Genomic DNA, 14243 nt, shown 5'->3' with positions numbered 1-14243 from the left:
ACAAATACATCGCAAGCCATGTATTTTTAAAGTGAACGTTTCCTTCCGAAGACGCCTAAAATCGCAAAATCCGTACCAGAATAAGAAAAAAAAATATATAAATTTGACTGTAAGACTAAAGTGCTGCATATAGCCTTACGCAGAATAAAACAAGGAAAATATTGGTGTATCACATTTTGCGATACGTTTATCGGTTCGCTCGTAATTAAAGCGTAAATTCGAGTGCCCATAATAAAAAACCTATAGTAAGAGGAGTCATCAGGAACCTAATCTGATCAGTTTAAACAAATAAAAATAAAATAAAAACAAATGATGTATACATAACATAATAATGTAATATACATAGCGGTATTACTACGAAGAACAATATCCAGTAGAGACGAACTCCGATGCAGATGCGGTGAGTCAAGCAGGTCGAGCCGCGTGCTGTATTACTGCGTGAGCTAAGACCGCAGAGACCAGAGTGACACCCGAGTTGCTTTGCTCAACGCTCTGGCTAGAGTCGAGAACGGTGCGGTGAGCGTTGAGCTGGCTAGTTCCGAGGGTGGGGGGAGCGGTGAACGGCCACCAGTCAACCGCTCCGAGGCAAATCGTCTGTTCTCTTGCGAGCAGGTTGTTGCAAGTAGTTCTTATGTTCTCCGCTAGGAGGCTCTCTGTCCTGTTGCTCGCATCAACTGCCCAGAGGGCAGGACGTGCGACTGAAACGATCGCCGACAGAGTGCGATGCTAAGTTAAGCTGCGCCAGACACTGCACGCGGCAGAGGACGCACAGAGACGGCACGGCATATGTGAAACACAAAATCCAATGGGGCACTGCACAATGCAGGCAGCCAAGGCAGAAGCAGGGCAGAGGCCGGCGCCGGCTGTGTTGTGTGGCGTGCACTGTGCTTTGACCAGCAGAGGCGCCGCTGATATGCTCCATCTCTCTCTCTCTCTCTCTCTCTCTCTCTCTCTCTCTCTCTCTCTCTCTCTCTCTGCCGTGGGAAACGTTTGGAGCTACTGTTCTTTTTTTCTGAATCACTGATTGTTCACTCCTTTGAAAGATTCAACTCTATGAATCAGTTCAGGAGCGGATCCCCTATCTCTAGTATGAACTGGAAGCTGCTGTACTAGAAAAAACTGTAGAGGAAATGGACAAGGATGTCGAGGATGATACATCCGGCAGGTACACAGGCATGAAAGGGATGGAGTAATACATCAAAACAGTGGAACGACTGGCGACTTACTACACAGCCATCTTTTATTTTTTACTACTCACTAGTGATAGACCAAGTTCGTGAGACTGCTGAGGTAGGATCAGAATTAATGGGGAGAAGATAGACCTGTTAAGATAGACCTGTTACGTTACACAGATGATATTGCTGTGATCAAGGAGACGAAAAAAGATCGATAGAAGGTCCTCAGCAAAAAGGAAAAGATTTTCTGTAGTCCGTATGGTATAAGAATAAACAAGCGAGAGACTAAAGTAATAGTATGCAGTGGTGAAGAAGAGTATGAACCTTCAAGTTAAGAGTTGGAAGAGAGGAGCTAGAAGTGATAGAGTAATTTACCTACTTGGGAAGCAGGGTCACAAGGGAAGGTAGAACGTAGAAAGAAATTGTAAGCGGAATACAGCATACAAAAATTGGATTTCATTTCAGGAAGAAATTGCTCATCGGCAGGAACATCAGCCTGGAAATAAGGATACTTGTCATGAGAGCAGTTGTTTGAAGTGTGGCCCTATACGGGCGTGAAACTTGGATAGAAATAAAAAAAAAAGAGAGAAGACGGCTATAAGCCCTTGAGAGTTGGTGCTACAGAAGGATGAAGATGATCAGCTGCAAAGACACAGTTGCCACTGAACAGTTGCTGAGAAGAGAAGAGAACAGGAAACCACATCTCTGTGGAGCCATATCCAAATGAGAAGAGACAAACTCGTAGGACACATTTTTAGACACACTAACGTCATTCGAACTGTAGTAGGAGGAGCTATTAAGAGAAACAATCCCCCTAACGACTAAGGACGTCGTACGTGTAGCAGATTATGATAGATGTGGGATGCACGTCATACGCGAAAGTGAAGGTGGAAGGCAGGCAGAAGAGGGAAATGGCGTACTGTTGCAAACCATCCTCAGGGTTGAACTCTAAAGATAGAATGATTCTGAAAGATCGTTATTATTATTTCCTGTAGCTCAGTGTCCTGTAGCAAGTCTTTCAGTTGGACACCAATTCGGTGACTTGTGTGTTCCAAATTGAAGAACTGTTATCTAACTTTGGAAAGGGGACCTATTGTTTAACGTGGAAACAGAGCCACACTTCGTTTCCGGAGAGTCTTCACGTCATCGAGAGGTGAACGCTAAGCCAAATGCAGACTGAAAAAGGAAAAAAAAATCCTTGTTTCGACGGAAATGTATCCTGGAATCTTTCAGTTTCCAGGAACGTGCTTCACCTATAGATCACCAGGCTGAAACCGCACGATGATGGAAATAGTTGTTTTCATTTGTGATACCAGCATCCACGTGAGCACGCAGAATTACGTATGGCTTGGAATGCTCGTACAGAGCCACTGCGCGAACTGAGCAAGCACGGATCAAACAGGCGGCGGATCGCAGCGACGGCGTCGCTGTGTGTAGGGCGGATCGAGTCGATAACTGGATTGTCTGCAGGGGGCGACTGATGGCGGGTAGTCATGCCACGGTGGCATAAGTCCTCATAAGCCCGGCCGCGCCACGACGCCCAGGCACTTGCGACACGGCGGCCGCCGCCACACCTAATTAATGAAATGGCCCCCATTGCCGGCACCGGGGCCTCCTAATGCAAAGTTCTGCCACCGTGACTGTTTTTTTCAGGAGCCGCCTCCCTCGATGAAACCTCGTAATCGCCCGCAGGCGGCAAAATGCCGAAATTCTGCCACACTTTAAACATTTATGACCGTGAAAGGCTGAAGCTGATAATCCTGGCAAGTTGACGTGTTGTTGAACAGTTTGTTATTGCTGAATAGCGTATAAGCGAGAGCAAGGTGAAATATAAACGCTAAAATGTCGGCTCATTCACTTATTTTTAATGTAAAAATCGTTAGAATTAGCGCGATTAGTTGTTTACGCCTTCATCATCAGAATATTCGTGCACGAATCTGTAAAAGTGAGCAGTATAAAACATAAACAAGAACAATAAAAGTAATGATAGCGTGTCTACACCCCTTGCAGCCACGTCCTCAAAGATATACATTACAGTAGCACACTGGACTCGCATTCAGGAGGATGACGGTTCAAACCCGCGTCCGGCCATCCTGATTTAGGTTTTCCGTGATTTCCCTAAATCGCTCCAGGCAAATTCTGAGATGGTTCCTGTCAAAGTGCACGGCCGACTTCCTTCCCCATCGTTTCCTAATCCGATGGGCTCGATGACCTCGCTGTCTGGTCCTCCCACCCCCACCCCAAATAAACCAACCAACCAACCAACCAAGCACATAACCGTCAACCGATACAGTAGATAAAAATGGATTTTTACCACTGCGACCTCATATTCATTATGGATAAAATCAAAGGTGAAATATTCTTGGTGTCGCACCGAGACTGTTGTTTTACATTTAAAAAATATCTTAACTTTCGTGTATGTCCCGCTTAAATCAATGCATTTTGACCAATGTTTCTCCAATGTGTGAAGTACGATTCTTGAAGATCAGCGAAGTACCCATCTGTGGGTGCCATCTTTACAGAACTGTAACATTGCCCAGCAACAAATTTTCTGACACTTAGAAATAGCCGGCCTGAGTGGTCGAACGGTTCTAGGCGGTTTAGTCCGGGAACGCGTGACTACTACAGTCGCAGGTTGGAATCCTGCCTCGGGCATGAATGTGTGTGATGTCCTTAGGTTAGTTAGGTTTAAGTAGTTCTAAGTTCTAGGGGACTGATGACCTCAGAATTTAAGTCCCATGGTGTTCAGAGCCATTTGAACCATTTAGAAGTAGGTGGAAGTCGAGGGTTGCCTCTGGAGAATAGGGATTATACACTGAGGTGACCAAAGCCATGGGATAGCAATAGGCGCATTTACAGATGTAGAGTTGTATCATATACACGATTTATAAAAGCACAGTCCATCGGCAGAGCTTTCATTTGTACTACGGTGATTCATGTGAAAAGGTTTCCGACGTTAATTAACAGACTTTTAACGCGGACTAGTAGTTGGAGCTAGACGCAGGGGACATTCCATTGCGGAATTCTTAAGGGAATTCAATATTCCGATATCCACAGTGTCAAGACTGTGCCGAGAATGCCAAATCAGTCATTATCTCTCACCGCGGACAACGCAGTTGCCGACAGACTTCACTTAACGACCAAGAGCAGTGGCGTTAGCTTAGAGATTTCGGTGCTACCAGACAAGCAACAATGCGAGAAGTAACCGCAGAAATCAATGTGGGACGTACAAAGAACGTATACGTTAGGACCGTGCTGCGAAATTTGAAGTTAATGGGCTATTGCAGCAGACAACCGACGCGCGTGAATTTGCTAGTAGTACGACATCGCTTGCAGCGTCTCTTCTAGGCTCGTGACCATATCGGTTGGGCCCCAGACGACCGGGAAACCGTGGCCCAGTCAGATGAGTTCCGATTTCAGTTGGTAAGAGCTGATAGTAGGGTTCGAGGATGGCGCAGACCCCACGGAGGCAAGCTGTCAAGGCACTGTGCAAGCTAGTGGTGGCGCTATATCGATATGAACCGTGTTAACATGGAATGAGCTGCGTCCTCTGGGCCAACTGAATCGATTATTGACTGGAAATAGTTGTGTTGGGCTACTTGGAGACCATTTGCAGCGATTCATGGACTTAAATTTTCGCAAAAGACGATGTGCCATGTCACCGGGCCACAGTTGTTCGCGACTAGTTTGAGGAACATTCTGGGCAATTGAAGCGAATGATTTGATTACCCACATCGCTCGACAAGAACCCTGTCGAACATTTATGGGACTTAATCATAAGGTATTCGTGCACGAAATACTGCGGTGGAAACAGTTCCTCGATTATCGACGGCTGTAGAGGAAACGTGGGTCAGCATTTCTGCAGGGGACTTCCAACGACTTGATGAATCCATGCCACGTCGAGCCGCTGGTCTAAGCCGGGCAGTAGTTGATCCTACACGATATTAGGAGCTATGGCATTGACTTTCGTCTCCTCAGTGTTCAACCACATCACCGTCAACGATGAAGTACATTAAATTGAATTTTTACAACTACTATCTCATATCCATTATGGATAAGATCGTAGGTGAAATATTCTCGGTGTGACATTGAGACTGTTGTACATTTAAAAAATCTATTAACTTTCGATGTATGTCCCGCTTAAGCCAGCGCATTTTGACCAACGTTTCTCCAGTGTGTATGTTTCCCTCGGAAGTACGAGTCTTGAAGAACAGCTAAATAACCACCTATCGTTGCCTTCTACAGGATTCTAAAATTTTCCCGCAACGAATTTTCTGACATTTAGGAATGAGTTAAAGTTGGACGTTGTCTCTGGGGATTAGAAATATGCCAAAGCATCTTAATAATGTAGTGTTGCCTCCTTCGTACTGGTGTGGATTTTACCTTAACTTTCAAATAAGGAAAGGCGCATAACATAGACGACAACAAGAGAACGGTAATGCACAAATGAATGCAGACTTGAGGTTCGATGCGTTGAATGAATATTAAATTCCCCTTCTGTGTGATACATTTTAGTCTCATAAGATTCATTTTTTTTTTAAAGCATCAGACTCGGAAGTCCTCGTTAGTAAGCTTATAGCGCGCGATCGCCACGTCACCAAGCCAACCACATCCGACTATCCAATGGGCTAAAAAATATACAGAAAATCGAATCATTAGTGTTGAACAGGAATGGGCTAAATACTACTAAATGAGAACATATTTAAGATTAAATTATCATTTGACAATCATTTACAGAACAGATATAGTACCTGACGTAGTAACTTGGCCCAAGTAAGTAGCCGTTCCAATATGTTAACAGAAGACAACCAAATTCTTACAGAGGGTAATTATGACATCGAAAAAAAAAAGTTCGTATGATGAACTATAATTTTCATCGATAACTTCTTTTGAATGTAAAGATTTATTTCAGTGAGCAAGTACGTTACTCAGATGAACTGCTTTTCATCCATTTTCTCACTTTTTTCCCTTCATCCACTTGATCTAGACACCTTTGACACTTTTCTATAGTCACGATTTCAATCTTTCTCATCTGTCATTGCAGTTTTGAGGCATCTTTAAAGTCGTCAATTGTCAAAAGAACTTCATCACACAAGAGTGGTGAATTACTGGTTTATCCCTGTGAAAGGACATCCAGATAATGTCTACCGAGCACAAAATCATTTTTCCATGTATTTTTTTTAATCTTTGTATCTTAACTGTTACAATCCGATCTTAGGTTTAAAACTGGTGCTGTCCGTTTGCTCGTTCAAAAGAGCGGTTTTGTGTGCAATTGCCTCTGTCACTAGTGGTCAAACACAACGTTTCTGTTCAACAATCAAGTGATTCGAGGGAATTATTGTTCGACTTTGTACTGTATTCGTTTTAATATACGTTGTGTGCAAAACCTAAGGACAAAAGTAACTTTCGATTGATGAGTCACTGCCAAGTTACGGAGCTCGATGAACCTAGGACCATACATGGAAAGGACTGCTACAGTATATTACGGAAAGTAACTGAAACAAATATGCAATAAGATGAACGGAAATGACACTTGTACTCAAAGACATTAATTACACCGAAGTCGAGGGAACAAGCAGCCCAGTCCATTCGCCGAATATATTCTCGTACCAATACCATCTCAGTCTGTGCAGATCGATGGAATTGTCATCCATAAAATTGAAGTCAGGGCCGAATGCATCCCCGGAAAGACGCAGATGGTGAGGGAGTACAGTGTCACAATAACAATCAGTGTCAGTGAGTGTACCGTGTTCAGATATTTACAGGGCAGTATGCGAATGCAACATTATGCCCCCCCCCCCCACACACACACAGTAATACATGGACCACCAAAACGATCATGTTCGACATTGTTGCTGGGACCTTTACATGTTACCATCGCCTCTTACTATATGGGAGGACTTTCCCAACGCATTCACTGCGAGACTGCATCGAACAATCCGGGTGAAGGCGTTCTTGGAATGAGAAGATACTCGGCTATGCGATTGATCTGCTCATTTCTCGTCTTAAATCCCATCGAGCACGTGTGGGATCCGACACACACCAGGGGCCATCCAGCACTTGTCAACCGCGCTGCTGGAGGAATGGAACGACCTACAAGAACTGCTTACCAACCTTGTGACGACCATGTATTGCCGTCCGTTGTGATCACGCACCCAAGTCTGAACCATATCCCGCCTTTTGTAATGTTTAGGGGACCATCATAAATCGCGGTGATGTCGGTGTAATTATTGCGTTTGGATAAAAGTGTCATTTCGGTTCGTCTAACTATGTACTACAGCACAGCAGGTTTTTTTCCCCCTATCTCTGGTCCAAGTTTGATCGAGCTGTGTTACTTGTCAGTGACACATCATGGAACGTAACGTCAGTCTTTTCTTTTCTTTCTTTCTTTTTTTATTTTTATTTTTTTTCGCTAATATGTTTTGAAAAACAACTAGTCTTGGGTTATGTAGAGAGTTAAAGAGAATAATGGTCATAAATGCCGAATGATTCGTTTGACTACGACACGGCCGATTTCTTTGCCAATTCTTGTCCAATTATACCTAACTCTCGGTTTTCGAAGATTCCACGTTCGTCGGCAGTAACATTCTAGTCATTCTTTGGTTACAGCCCAGGGGGCTCGAGACTCTTCTGTGAGTACGTGCTTGGCTACTACGAAGCCCCAGCCTGTGCAGCATTATTTCCTTTACGTGCTGCAAGCTTATACAGTGAAGCGCGAAGAAACAGGTATAGGCATTCATATTCAAATACAGAGATACTTACACAGAATACGGCGCTGCGGTCGGTAACACCTATATAAGACAAGTGTCTTGCGCAGTTGTTAGATCGGTTATTGCTGCCACAATGGCAGATTATCAAGATTTAAGTGAGTTTGAACGTGGTGTTACAGCCTGCGCACGATATATGGGACACAGCGTCTTCGAGGTAGCGATGAGGTGGGGATTTTCCCGTACTACCATTTCAAGAATCCGGTAAAACATCAAATCTCCGACATCGCTGCGGCCGGAAAAAGATCCAGCAAAATGGGACCAACGACGACTGAAGAGAATCGTTCAACGTGACAGAATTGCTGCAGAAAAGGTGGGCCATCAACAAGTGTCAGAGTGCGAACGATTCAACTACACATCATCGATATCCACTCGTGTACCGTGGATGACTGCACGACACACAGCTTTTCACCTCGCCTCGGCCGGTCAACACTAACATCGGTCTGTTGATGACTGGAAACATGTTGCCTGGTCGGGCGAGTCTCGTTTAAAATTCTATAGATCACATGGACATGTACGGGTATGGAGACAGTCTCATGAATCTATGGACCCTGCATGTCAGTAGGGGACTGTTCAAGCTGGTGGAGGCTCTGTAATTGTTATGTGGGGCGTGTGCAGTTGGAGGGATATGGGACCCCTGATACGTCTAGATACTACTCTAACAGGTGACATAACGTAAGCATCGTGTCTGATAACTTGCATCCATTCATGTCCATTGTGCATTCCAATGGACTTGGGCAGTTCCAGCAGGACAATGAGACACGCCACACACCCACAATTGCTACAAATGGCTCGAGGAACACATTTCAGAGTTTAAACACTTCCGCTGGCCACCAAACTCCCCAGACATGAACATCATGGAGCTTATCTGGGATGCCTTGCAACGTGCTGTAGAGAAGAGATCTCCACCCCCCTCGTACTCTTGCGGATTTATGGACAGCCGTGCAGGATTCATAGTGTCAATTCGCTCCAACACTACTTCAGACATTAGTCGAGTCCATGCAACGTCGTGTTGCGGCATTTCTGCGTGCTCGCGGGGGCCCTACACGATATTAGGCAGGTGTACCAGTTTCTTTGGCTCTTCAGTGTACTTCCAATATCACTTTCCCTCTCTGCCTCTCCATTGTATGGTTTTCTTGGTGCAGACCCTGCTTCGACTTGGTGTATGATTGGAACTAGTTTCCACAGGTCCCCATTGTTGGGTTTGATTTGCTATCCGTTTTCAAAATCCTCCAGAAGTGCGGATCGTGCAGGGAAGGTCGCCCATGCAGTCTATGCTCCATCTTTGTGCGTTTCCATCTTTGCTTCCTTCCCTTTAATAAGGTAATATATCAAAACCCAGCAATGGTAGCCATCCCACTGGGGGGGGGGGGGGCGGAGGGGGGGGGAGGAGACCGAGGGGGGGGGGAGGAGACCTGCTGGCCGCAGGGCTTTGCGATCATCATCTTTACCTGAAACTGATTCAGTCAAGTCCTCACCATCATCGAAACCTCTAAGAAGAGGAAGGAAAAGAAAAATTCCTCGAAAAAGGACATTCCTGTGGCCCCCACGTCACCAGATCCAGCATGTTCCACTTTTGTGGCCACGGTGGAGATTCCGGCAGCTCCTAAGGTCCTGGTTCGTACCACACAACAGAACCGAGAACCTTTCTGTATTGATGCTATAACCCTCCAACCAGTGGCAGCAGGTGACCCCATGGCATAACCTCCATCCTCTGTCCCTTCACAGCCCGACAATACATCGACAACATTATTCTCCAGTGGAGCTGTAGCGGTTTTTTTTCACCACCTGACTGCGTTATGACGTCTTAAAGACACTTCCCCTGCCTTAGGCATTGCCCTTCAGCACACTTGGTTTCCAGCAATGTGGACCCTGGCCCTTTGTGGATACCACGGGTATTATAAGAATTGTGCTACCCATGACAAGGTGCACGTATGTTCTGGACATTCTAAGTTCCGAACTTGGGCTTCTTAATGCATTCTGGTGAGGGCATTTCAGGATATAGCCATGTGCAATGTTTACCTGTCTTCCAATGGTGAAGTGTCTCAGAACATACTTTTTGCATTGGTTTCTCAGTTTCCCCCCCCATTTCCTAATCTTGGATAATTTCAACGTCTATAACCTTTAGTGTAGTTGAACGACGATCACTAGTTGCAGTAAAGTCCTCGAAAACTTACTGGCACAATTTGACCTTTGCCTCTTGACTACTGGTACTCCCACACTCTTCATTGCGTCACATGGAGCTTTCTCTGCCATTGATCTTTCCATTTTCAACCCTTCTCTTCTGCCATGCGTCCATGTTGCCATGAGTTCACAATGAGCTATGGGGTAGTGACCACTTTCCGATCTTCCTGTTCCTCCCTCAATATAACTCTCCTGGACACGTGGCCTAACGGGCTCTCAATAGTGCTGACTGGAGTGCTCTTACTTCTGCTGTCGCTCTTAGCTCCCTGCCACATGGAGATATAGATGAGACAGTCCAGGACACAACTACAGCCATTCATTTGGCAGCTGAGTTTGTGGTCCCATGTTCCTCATGCCTGTACCTTTGTGGTCTTCAGAAATTGCAGGCTCTCCAATACCACAAGTGGCACCCATCGATGGAGGACCTCATTGCCTTTAAGTGGCTCTGTGCACATCTCTACAGATACCAGACACATTCAGGTGTGCCTCATATTACCTTGAGTGGCACTGTCTACACTGACCGAAACGCCTTTGCCAAACATTTTGCTCTGCATTATGCTCGAGCCTCAGCGTTCGAGAAGTATCAACCTGCCTTTCGTGTTCTAAAACAGCAGTTGGAGCGAAAGCAATTATCTTTTGCTACATGCCACCTGGAGTCATATAATGATTCATTCAGCGAGTGGGAATTCGTCAGTGCCCTAGCCCACTGCCCTGGTACAGCCACAGGGACGGACTGCATCCACTCCAAATGATCAACCACGTACTGGTGGGTTGTCAGAATGAGACCCTTGCCATTTTAACCCCTTCTGGAGCAGGGGCGAGTTCCCATTGCAGCGGCGAGAAAGCTTCATTATACCAGTGTTGAAAATGGGTAAGCACCCTCTAGAGGTTGACAGTTTTCGCTCAGTAAGTCTCGCCAGTGTTCTCCGTAAGTTACTTGAAAACATGGTGAGCTGGGGGCTGTCTTGGCTTCTTGAGTGTCAGGATTTTCTGGCTCTGTCCCAGGGAGATCGTCGCCAAGGCAGTTCCACTATTGATATTCTGGTTTACGTGGAGTCAGCCATCCTCAGTTGATGCGGTTTCCCCATCTTCCCCATCTTCACCAGCTTAAGCGAAAGTACTCGCTGCACCTTAATACAGTTCGCTTCGTGAGTAACAACTGTTGGGGTGCAGATGACATCAACCTTTTGCAGCTTTACAAAGCCCTGATAGAATCTCGTCTTGATTATGGGAGTGTGGCATACAGTTCGCCATCGTCCTCAGCATTGTGGATACTGGATCCGTTAAACCACTGCAGGATTCAACTTGAGACATGAGTCTTTCGAACTAAGCCGGTGGACAGCTTGCTCGTGGAGGCTGCCATTGCGGATCAGGTGCCAACAACAGGTTGCCTGTTATGCTACTCACGTTCGTAGCCCCCCTAAGCATACGAACTACTGCCTTCTCTTTCCAAAACGGAAATCCATCTCCAACAATAGTGACCCAGATCAGGGATTATGATCGCAATCCTCGTCCGATCCATCCTCTATGAGTTCAGTTCTTTTCTCTTCTATCTCTCCTCAAGGCTTAATTACTTACACCTCCATGGTGCATCCCTCGGCCACAGCTTTTTCTTGACCTATCACAATTTCTGAAAGACTCGATCCCTCATGAGGCCCTCTGCCAACAATTTTTCTCCATCCTTGGCGCATCCCAGGGTTCAGAAATAGTCTATCCTGATGACTGAATGGTTGCTGGTCATTTGGGCTTCGCTTATACTCACAAGGGACACATTGAACCGGGTTCCTTGCCAGATGGCTGTAGCGTTTTCACAGCGTAGTTGGTAGCCATCTTTTGTGCTCTTGAGCATATCCAATCCTGCACTGGTGAGTCCGTTCTCATCTGCAGCGACCCCTTGAACAGTTGGTAAGCTGTCGACCAGCCTGGCCCTCACCCTGCCTGCTCTTTTACTCTTCTTCCCCTCGGTCGTGTGATCTGTTAGACTTGTTCATCTTTTGTCTTTCTGTGCTTCTGTTGTGCTGTCCGTGTTACCAGCCTGTCCTAAGCAATTTATATGTGGAGTATCTCTGGTAAGTGACGGTGGATGGGGAATGTATGTCCCCTCACTGCACTGTGCTTTCAGGGGCTTCCGGCTGCCCGCTAGATGGGGCACTTTGCCTGCCTACCTTCCTCTTGTCTCCCCCCCCCCTTTTTTCCCCTTATCTCCCCTACGTTGATCCTCCGTAGACCCTAGGTTTTGCACCATGGGGTATCTCTGATTTACAGCCATGTAGACGTGCCTGTTAGAGGAAAAAGGCACTAGTGACCTAGTAGTTTGGTCCTTTTAATCATCCATCCATTCAGCCATTCTGTCGTTACTCTTTGGGGAAACGGTTTTCCATTGCTATTCCGGAACACCGTTGCAAGGTGAAGCTTGACAATATCTCACAAATTATGTATGTATTAAATTATTGTGCTGTATCTTCAGTGCCAGCATTTGATAGTCGCTGTCTAGCCAGTAAATGACATTGTTTGATTATTTATGGTGTGCTGTAAGCACGGCCAATTTCGCGTATGTGGCAGTTCTTACAGACAAGGCCTGGGCGATTAGCTGAATAGCCATCTTCCTGAACGTAAACTTCTGGTACTCAATACATGTCTTAACAGATTTAGCAGATTGTCTTCCCAGTTGTCATTACGCATTGGTAATCATGAATAGGCCATCATTTTGCAGTAACAGAGGCCTAATGTCAGCTAACGTACTTTCACATCTTAGCACACGTTGTTCACTTAATGATCAGTATCATAGATTGTTATCAGATATTACAAGGTTCATTATGTTTGTATCGTCTGTTTATCTACATTTAAAGTTTACTAAAGTGAAGTATTGCGTAAGTTGGTTCTTATTTTATTTTAAGAATCCAGTGACGTTATTTTACTTTCTAAAGGTAATTGAAATAATAAATTAACGTGGAAGATGTTGCACACTGTCGTACCTTAATCGCCAGTTTGGTACAGTGCCGAACGCTTCTTGGGAGTACAGGAAGCCGGAAGATGCTTCTTCACGTTTGTGTACTACTTCTAATAAATAATATATATATATATATATATATATATATATGTGTGTGTGTGTGTGTGTGTGTGTGTGTGTGTGTGTGTGTGTGTGTGTGTGTGTGTGTTGGAGGTCTTGTGCTTCACACATGTGGCGGTTCCTGAAACCGTTCTTGTACAGAAATTTATTTGATCATGGGAATGTCTTCATCTTGGAGCATAATGCGCCCTCTAGAATGCTGCAGCAGACAAACCAGTCAGACTTTGCTCTCAAATATCGTGTGTACGTTCTGTTACCCTTCTTATGAGTGACCAGTCCATTATTCCAGCCTCACATGACTATTCGTCCACTAGAGATTATCACTAAATGTGAGGTTTATTTAATTAAAAATCTAATTATTCCACGATCACTGAAAATCATTGCAACTAGATGGAGGAAATGTTCCTTAAAATATTACCTCTCCCCATTCCTAAGCAAACGACGCTAATGACTTTTCTCCATTCTAGGATCTAAAAGCGTAATGTGGGCAGCAGCGGGAGACGAGAACATTAAGCTTCAGATGGCGTTTTTTATGGCGAGAAATATTTCTCGCTTATACACCGACATTACTGCTCTCCCTTTTATTTGTCGTTTAATAATAATCTTCCCAGCCAAAAATGAGTGAGATGGTAACATACCCAAATTTCTTTTTTGTTTTGTGAAACACAGTTTCTGCACTCCTGGAAATGGAAAAAAGAACACATTGACACCGGTGTGTCAGACCCACCATACTTGCTCCGGACACTGCGAGAGGGCTGTACAAGCAATGATCACACGCACGGCACAGCGGACACACCAGGAACCGCGGTGTTGGCCGTCGAATGGCGCTAGCTGCGCAGCATTTGTGCACCGCCGCCGTCAGTGTCAGCCAGTTTGCCGTGGCATACGGAGCTCCATCGCAGTCTTTAACACTAGTAGCATGCCGCGACAGCGTGGACGTGAACCGTATGTGCAGCGAGGGTGTATAGTGGGCATGCGGGAGGCCGGGTGGACGTACCGCCGAATTGCTCAACACGTGGGGCGTGAGGTCTCCACAGTACATCGATG

General features: G+C 45.5%; 1 protein-coding gene across 3 annotated transcripts in view; it reads left to right on the top strand.

Annotated features, from left to right (window-relative positions):
• Positions 1-14243, top strand: part of LOC126161561 (serine/threonine-protein phosphatase 2B catalytic subunit 2-like) — an 802502-nt gene that overhangs the window by 704319 nt on the left and 83940 nt on the right. The gene's annotated exons all lie outside the window — the stretch shown is intronic.

Source organism: Schistocerca cancellata, chromosome 2 (genome assembly GCF_023864275.1).
Source record: "Schistocerca cancellata isolate TAMUIC-IGC-003103 chromosome 2, iqSchCanc2.1, whole genome shotgun sequence".
Classification (NCBI taxonomy): Eukaryota; Metazoa; Arthropoda; class Insecta; order Orthoptera; family Acrididae; genus Schistocerca; species Schistocerca cancellata.
Note: the sequence above shows the minus strand (reverse complement) of the source record. Positions and strands in the feature narration are given on the sequence as shown.